Raw genomic sequence first — 8,236 nt, forward strand, 5'->3', positions numbered from 1 at the left:
CATACTAGCCACTCTTCACCACTCCTTCTTTCTCAACTATTCGGATTTATTCAAAGCAACCAATGGTGGCCTCATTAAGTTCTAAAAGGAGAAAGGGAAAGGAGCCCATTGAAGAAATTTCCTTTGATAACTGGAGGTTAAGTCTGTATTTCATGAAATACAACTTGAATGGATGAGGCCTAAAGGTATATTGCCTGAGATACCATTCTAACTTCCAGGGGATGAGTGCCAAGAAATCAAGGATAAAATTGAAAGAAGAAGATGGGAGCTCCTCACTAGTCCATTTACAAGGATAAATGCAAACCTTGTATGACAATTCTATGCCAACATGATGAGGGATGATACAAGCAAGGACACTGATGAGCGGATAATTTATACGCTTTTTGGTATTATTTTTACATAGTTTTTAGTATGATTTGATTAGTTTTTAATATATTTTTATTAGTTTTTAAATAAAAATCACATTTCTGGACTTTACTATGAGTTTGTGTGTTTTTCTATGATTTCAGATAATTTCTGGCTGAAATTGAGGGACTTGAGCAAAAATCAGATTCAGAGGTTGAAGAAGGACTGCAGATGCTGTTGGATTCTGACCTCTCTGCACTCAAAGTGGATTTTCTGGAGCTACAGGTGTCCAAATGGCATGCTCTCAATTGCGTTGGAAAGTAGACATCCAGGGCTTTCCAGCAATATATAATAGTCCGTACTTTTCCCGAGCTTAGATGACGCAAACTGGTGTTCAACGCCAGCTCTCTGCCCTATTCTGGAGTTAAACACCAGAAACAGGTTGCAAAGCAGAGTTAAACGCCAGAAACAGGTTACAAACTTGCGTTTAACTCCAAGGAAGACCTCTACACATGAAAGCTTCAATGCTCAGCCCAAGCACACACCAAGTGGGCCCAAAAGTGAATTTCTGCATCATTTACTTATCTCTGTAAATCCTAGTAACTAGTTTAGTATAAATAGAACTTTTTACTATTGTTTTTACATCTTTTGATTATCTTTTGATCCTTGGATCACGTTTTGGAGGCTGGCCATTCGGCCATGCCTGGACCTTCACCACTTATGTATTTTCAATGGTAGAGTTTCTACACACCATAGATTAAGGTGTGGAGCTCTGCTGTTCCTCATGAATTAATGCAAAGTACTATTGTTTTTCTATTCAATTCAAGCCTATTTCTTCTCTAAGATATTCATTCGCACACAAGAACATGATAAATGTGATGATTATGTGACGCTCATCACCATTCTCACTTATGAACGCGTGCCTGACAAACACTTCCGTTCTACATAAACGCAAGCTTGAATGCATATCTCTTAGCCTCCTGATCGTAAGATCAGAGTCTTCGTGGTATAGGCTAGAATTATTGGCGGCCATTCTTGAGATCCGAAAAGTCTAAAACTTGTCTGTGGTATTCCGAGTAGGATCTGGGAAGGGATGGCTGTGACGAGCTTCACACTCGCGAGTGCTGGGCATAGTGACAGACGCAAAAGAATTACTGAATCCTATTCCAGCAGGATCGAGAACCGACAAATGATTAGCCGTGCGGTGACAGCGCATCTTGGACCATTTTCACTGAGAGGACGGGAAGTAGCCATTGACAACGGTGATGCCTTACATAAAGCTTGCCATGGAAAGGAGTAGGAATGATTGGATGAAGATAGTAGGAAAGCAGAGGTTTAGGAGGAACAAAAGCATCTCTATACGCTTATCTGAAATTCTCACCAATGAACTACATAAGTATTTCTATCCTATTTTATATTTTAATTATATTTTAATTATCAATTCACCATAACCATTTGAATCCGCCTGACTGAGATTTACAAGGTGACTATAGCTTGCTTCAAGCCGACAATCTCCGTGGGATCGACCTTTACTCACGTAAGGTTTATTACTTGGACGACCCAGTGCACTTGCTGGTTAGTTGTGCAAAGTTGTGACAAAGAACTAAGATTATGAACGTGCGTGCCAAGTTTTCAGCGCCGTTACCAAGGAATGAATGATCACGATTTTCCCACACCAAGTTTTTGGCGCTGTTGCCGGGGATTGTTCGAGTTTGGACAACTGACGGTTCATCTTGTTGCTCAGATTAGGTAATTTTATTTTAATTTCAAGGTTTTTGTTTTTATTCTTTTATTTTTGAAAAATTTTCAAAAAAAAAAAATAAATTATCCTATGGCTTCAGAATTTTTAAGAATGAATTCTAGAGTTTCATGATGATCTGTTGAATTCTAGCTGGCTGTGAAGCGATGTCTAATCCTTTGGACCGAGATTTCAACTTATCATCACAAGAGTCCGTGGATTCTCATCTAATCAGCTGTTGTATGCCTGATTTGTATCTGCTGAAGCTTGGCTGCCCATTGGCCATGTCTAGTATTTTGGACTGGAGCTTTCACTGAAAGCTTGGCTGGCTAGTAAGCCATGTCTAATTCCTGGACCGGAGCTTTAGACTAATATTGCATGATTCCTGGAATTCTCATTAGAAATTTTGAAGTTCTTATTTTTCTTTTTTCAATTAATTTTCTAAAAATCCAAAAAAAAAAAAATTTACAAAATCATAAAACCAAAAATAATTTGATGTTTCTTGCTTGAATCTAGTGTCAAGTCATAAGTTTGGTGTCAATTGCATGTTTATCTCTTTCTTGCATTTTTCGAAAATTCATGCATTTAATTCTTCATGATCTTCAAGTTGTTCTTGATGAATCCTCTTGTTTGATCTTCATATTTTCTTGTTGTGTGTTGCATCTTGTTTTTCAAATGCATTCTTGCATTCATTGTGTCTAAAAATTAAAAATTTCTAAGTTTGGTGTCTTGCATGTTTTCTTTTCTTGAAAATTTTTCAAAAATAAGTTCTTGATGTTCATCATGATCTTCAAAGTGTTCTTGGTGTTCATCTTAACATTCATAGTATTCTTGCATGCATCATTTGTTTTGATCCAAAATTTTCATGCATTGAGTCTTCTTATTGTTTTTCTCTTTCTTCATTAAAAATTCAAAAATAAAAAAATATCTTTCCCTCATTCTCTCATAAATTTTCAAAAAATTTGGTTTGATTTAGTCAAAAAGTTTTTAAATTTAATTGTTTCTTATGAGTCAAATCAAATTTTCATTTTAAAAAATTATATCTTTTTCAAATATTTTTCAAAAAAATCAAATCTTTTTCATTTTTCTTTTATGATTTTCGAAAATTTCAAAATGATTTTCAAAAATCTTTTTCTTATTTTTATCTCATATTTTCGAAATTAATGCTAACAATTAATGTGATTGATTCAAAAATTTTAAGTTTGTTACTTGCCTAGTAAGAAAGGTTCAATCTTTAAATTTTAAAATCACATCTTTTTGTTTCTTGTTAGTCAAGTAACCAACTTTAATTTTCAAAATCAAATCTTTTTAAATTTCTTTTCCAAATCTTTTTCAAAATAAATGTCAATCACATCTTTTTCAAAATCAATTTTAAAATCTTTTCTAGCTTCTTATCTTTTCGAAATTGATTTTCAAATCTTTTTCAATTAATCTTATCTTTTTGTTTGATTCTTAATTTTTTTCAAAACCACCAAACTAATTATCTCTCTCTAGTTTTCGAAAATCACCTTCCTCTTTTTCAAAATTCCTTTTTAATTAACTAATTTTTTTAAATTTTAATTTAATTTAATTTCATTTTTCTTTTTAAAATTTTCGAATTCTAACTAATTTTAAATTGAAAAAACAAAAATATTTTTATTTTATTTTATTTAATTTTCGAATTCTTCTCTCTCTCATCTCCTTCTAATTATTTATTTATCTACTAACACTTCTCTTCATCTCAAAATTCGAACCCTCTCTTCCTCTTGGTGTTCGAATTTTGCTTCTTCTATTCTTTTCTTCTTCTACTCACATAAAGGAATCTCTATACTGTGACATAGAGGATTCCTCTTCTTTTCTATTTTCTTCTTTTTTTCATATGAGCAGGAACAAGGATAAGAATATTCTTGTTGAAGCTGATCCTGAACCTGAAAAGGACTCTGAAGAGGAAGCTAAGGGAAGCTAAAGCACAACTCTCTGGAGAAAATCTGACAGAAATTTTCGAAAAAGAAGGAGACATGGCCGAAAATAATAACAATGCAAGGAAGATGCTTGGTGACTTTACTGCACCAAATTCCAATTTACATGGAAGAAGCATCTCAATCCCTGCCATTGGAGCAAACAATTTTGAGCTAAAGCCTCAATTAGTTTCTCTGATGCAACAGAACTGCAAGTTTCATGGACTTCCATCCGAAGATCCTTTTCAGTTCTTAACTGAATTCTTGCAGATCTGTGATACTGTTAAGACCAATGGGGTTGACTCTGAGGTCTACAGGCTTATGCTTTTCCCGTTTGCTGTAAGAGACAGAGCTAGAATATGGTTGGACTCTCAACCTAAAGATAGCCTGAACTCTTGGGATAAGCTGGTCACGGCTTTCTTAGCCAAGTTCTTTCCTCCTCAAAAGCTTAGGAAGCTTAGAGTGGATGTTCAAACCTTCAAACAAAAAGAAGGTGAATCCCTCTATGAAGCTTGGGAGAGATATAAGCCACTGACCAAAAAGTGCCCTTCTGACATGCTTTCAGAATGGACCATCCTGGATATATTCTATGATGGTCTGTCTGAGTTATCAAAGATGTCATTGGACCATTTTGTAGGTGGATCCATTCACCTAAAGAAAACGCCTGAAGAAGCTCAAGAACTTATTGACATGGTTGCAAATAACCAGTTCATGTACACTTCTGAAAGGAATCCTGTGAGTAATGGGACACCTCAGAGGAAGGGAGTTCTTGAAATTGATACTCTGAATACCATATTGGCTCAGAATAAAATATTGACTCAGTAAGTCAATATTATTTCTCAGAGTCTGAATGGATTGCAAGCTGCATCCAACAGTACTCAAGAGGCATCTTCTGAAGAAGAAGCTTATGATCCTGAGAACCCTGCAATAGCAGAGGTGAATTACATGGGGGAACCCTATGGGAATACCTATAATCCCTCATGGAGAAATCATCCAAATTTCTCATGGAAGGATCAACAAAAGCCTCAACAAGGCTTTAGTAATGGTGGAAGAAACAGGTTTAGCAATAGCAAGCCTTTTCCATCATCCACTCAGCAACAGACAGAGAATTCTGAGCAGAATCCATCTAGCTTAGCAAATATAGTCTCTGATCTATCTAAGGCCACTTTAAGTTTCATGAATGAAACAAGGTCCTCCATTAGAAATTTGGAGGCACAAGTGGGCCAGCTGAGTAAAAGAGTCACTGAAACCCCTCCTAGTACTCCCCTAAGCAATACAAAAGAGAATCCAAAAAGAGAGTGCAAGGCCATTACCTTACTTGGTGTGGCCGAACCCAAAGAGGAGGAGGAGGACGTGAATCCTAGTGAGGAAGACCTCCTGGGACGTTCAGCGCCGTTACCAAAGAATGAATGATCACGATTTTCCCACACCAGACACCTCTTATAGGAGCTATGTAAGAGGTGTAGAAGTTGATTTCAGTCCAAAGGCCATCATGAAGGTTCTTGGCCTCAGAACAACACCTTTTGAAGAGGCTAGTTATCATGAAAGAGTAAGTGGCGACCCTGATTGTGAGCAGATTGTCAATGATATTTGCGTAATTGGGGATGACTGGGTGAGGGATTCCAATAGAATGCCAAGGTTTCTTAGAAGAGGAGACCTCATCCCGGAAGCCAAGGGATGGTATGAGATTATAAGGAGATCCATCCTACCTAGTGTAAACACTGTAGAGGTCAATATCAAGAGAGCCACCATGGTATACTGCATTATGATAGGAGGAGAGATTAGAGTCCATGAACTCATAGCCAAGAACATTCAAGAGATATCCGAGAAGAGTGATCCTGACTTTTGTCTCCACTATTCAAGCACCATCCTTCGCCTATGCAAGAAAGCTAAGGTGGTGTTTGAGGATGTAGACCCTGATTGGTTAAACCTAGACAAGCCAATCACCCCCCAAAGAATGTCATATGTCATGGCTGCCCAAAGCCAAAGGAGACCACAAAGGAGGAGAAGAAGGGAGGAACAACAAGAAGAGGAACACCAAGAAAGGTAGCAGCAAGAAGAGCAACGAGCCCCAACACCAGCCACTGTGGAGATGAGTCAAATACAAGAGGCTATTGATGGCCTATCTAGACAATACTTGGAGAATCAAGAGAAATAGATAAATTTTCAACTCTAACTCATGGACCAACAAAGGAGATTCCAATCCCAAATCTTGGATCAACAAAGGGAGCTACATATGTAGCTCATGGAACAGCAAAAATATTACTCCCAACTGTGTGAATCCATCCACCAAGTGTCTGAGAAACAAGCCCATCAAGAAAAGTAAATCTACGAGCTCAATCAACACCAAAATGTCCACATGAACACGTTTCATGAGTATAGGGTTCTCAATGAAGGGAGGCATCTAGACAAGGTTGAGTACGACATGAGTACTGGTGGACGAAATTGTGATCCTCAAAGTTAGTCTCTTTGTATTTGTATGAAATCAAAAATACCCCAAAGAGATCATGGTGTAATGAATTGGGATCTTAATAATCCCTGGTAATGGCACGTGTGATCACAACTCCATTCAACTAACCAGCAAGTGCACTGGGTCGTCCAAGTAATACCTTACGTGAGTAAGGGTCGAATCCCACGGAGATTGTTGGTATGAAGCAAGCTATGGTCACCTTGCAAATCTCAGTCAGGCGGATTTAAACATGATATTTTATTAGATTAAAATAAACAATAAAAGGGATAGAGATACTTATGTAGATTCATTGGCAGGGATTTCAGATAAGCGAATGGAGATGCTTTTCGTTCCTCTGAACCTCTGCTTTCCTGCTATCTTCATCCAATCAGTCTTACTCCTTTCCATGGCTGGCTGTATGCAAGGGCATCACCGTTGTCAGTGGCTACATCCCCTCCTCTCAGTGAATCATATGCTCACGCACCCTGTCACGGCACGGCTATTCATCTGTCGGTTCTCGATCATGCTGGAATAGGATTCACCCTCCTTTTGCGTCTGTCACTAACGCCCAACAATCGCGAGTTTGAAGCTCGTCACAGTCATTCAATCATTGAATCCTACTCAGAATACCACAGACAAGGTTTAGACCTTCCGGATTCTCTTGAATGCCGCCATCATTCTAGCTTACGCCACGAAGATTCTGGTTAGGAGATCTAAGAGATACTCATTCTAGCTTAATTCATGTAGAACGGAAGTGTTTGTCAGGCACGCGTTCATAAGGGAGAAGGATGATGAGCGTCACACATAATCATCACCTTCATCACGTTCTTGGGTGCGAATGGATATCTTAGAAGCGAAATAAGAAAAATTGAATAGAAAACAGTGGTACTTTGCATTAATCTTTGAGGAACAGCAGAGCTCCACACCTTAATCTATGGAGTGTAGAAACTCTACCGTTGAAAATACATAAGTGAAGGTCCAGGCATGGCCGAGATGGCCAGCCCCCTAAAACGTGATCAAAGGATCATAAGGTAATCCAAAGATGCCAAATACAGTAGTAAAAGGTCCTATTTATAATAAACTAGCTACTAGGGTTTACATGAGTAAGTAATTGATGTACAAATCCACTTTCGGGGCCCACTTGGTGTGTGCTTGGGCTTGGGCTTGAGTGTTACACGTGCAGAGGCCATTTGTGGAGTTGAACGCCAGTTCCTGTGCCAGTTTGGGCGTTCAACTCTGGTTTTGGATCCTTTTCTGGCGCTGGACGCCAGATTTGGGCAGAAGGCTGGCGTTGAACGCCAGTTTACGTCGTCAATTCTTGGCCAAAGTATGGACTATTATATATTGTTGGAAAGCCTTGGATGTCTACTTTTCAACGCAATTGGAAGTGCGCCATTTCGAGTTCTGTAGCTCCAGAAAATCCACTTTGAGTGCAGGGAGGTCAGAATCCAACAGCATCAGCAGTCCTTTTTCAACCTCTGAATCTGATTTCTGCTCAACTCCCTCAATTTCAGCCAAAAAATACCTGAAATCACAGAAAAACACACAAACTCATAGTAAAGTCCAGAAATGTGAATTTAACACAAAATCTATTAAAAACATCCCTAAAAGTAACTAGATCCTACTAAAAACATACTAAAAATAATGTCAAAAAGCGTATAAATTATCCGCTCATCAAGTACTCAAGCCAGGCTTAATTATTTGGTTGGCTTTCTGCCTTAGTTGAACCCAGGAATACCAAAGTATGAGGACATTAGCGAGGAGATA

At 38.1% G+C, this 8,236-nt stretch overlaps 1 non-coding gene across 1 annotated transcript; it reads right to left on the reverse strand.

Moving 5' to 3' along the window:
• Positions 1–4,473: 4,473 nt before the first annotated feature.
• Positions 4,474–4,581, reverse strand: LOC148573936 (small nucleolar RNA R71). The gene has a single exon (XR_015906127.1). It is a non-coding gene; the product is annotated as a small nucleolar RNA R71 (small nucleolar RNA).
• Between the last annotated feature and the right edge of the window lie 3,655 nt (positions 4,582–8,236).

Source organism: Arachis ipaensis, chromosome B2 (assembly GCF_059453495.1).
Source record: "Arachis ipaensis isolate K30076 ecotype BB chromosome B2, ASM5945349v1, whole genome shotgun sequence".
Classification (NCBI taxonomy): Eukaryota; Viridiplantae; Streptophyta; class Magnoliopsida; order Fabales; family Fabaceae; genus Arachis; species Arachis ipaensis.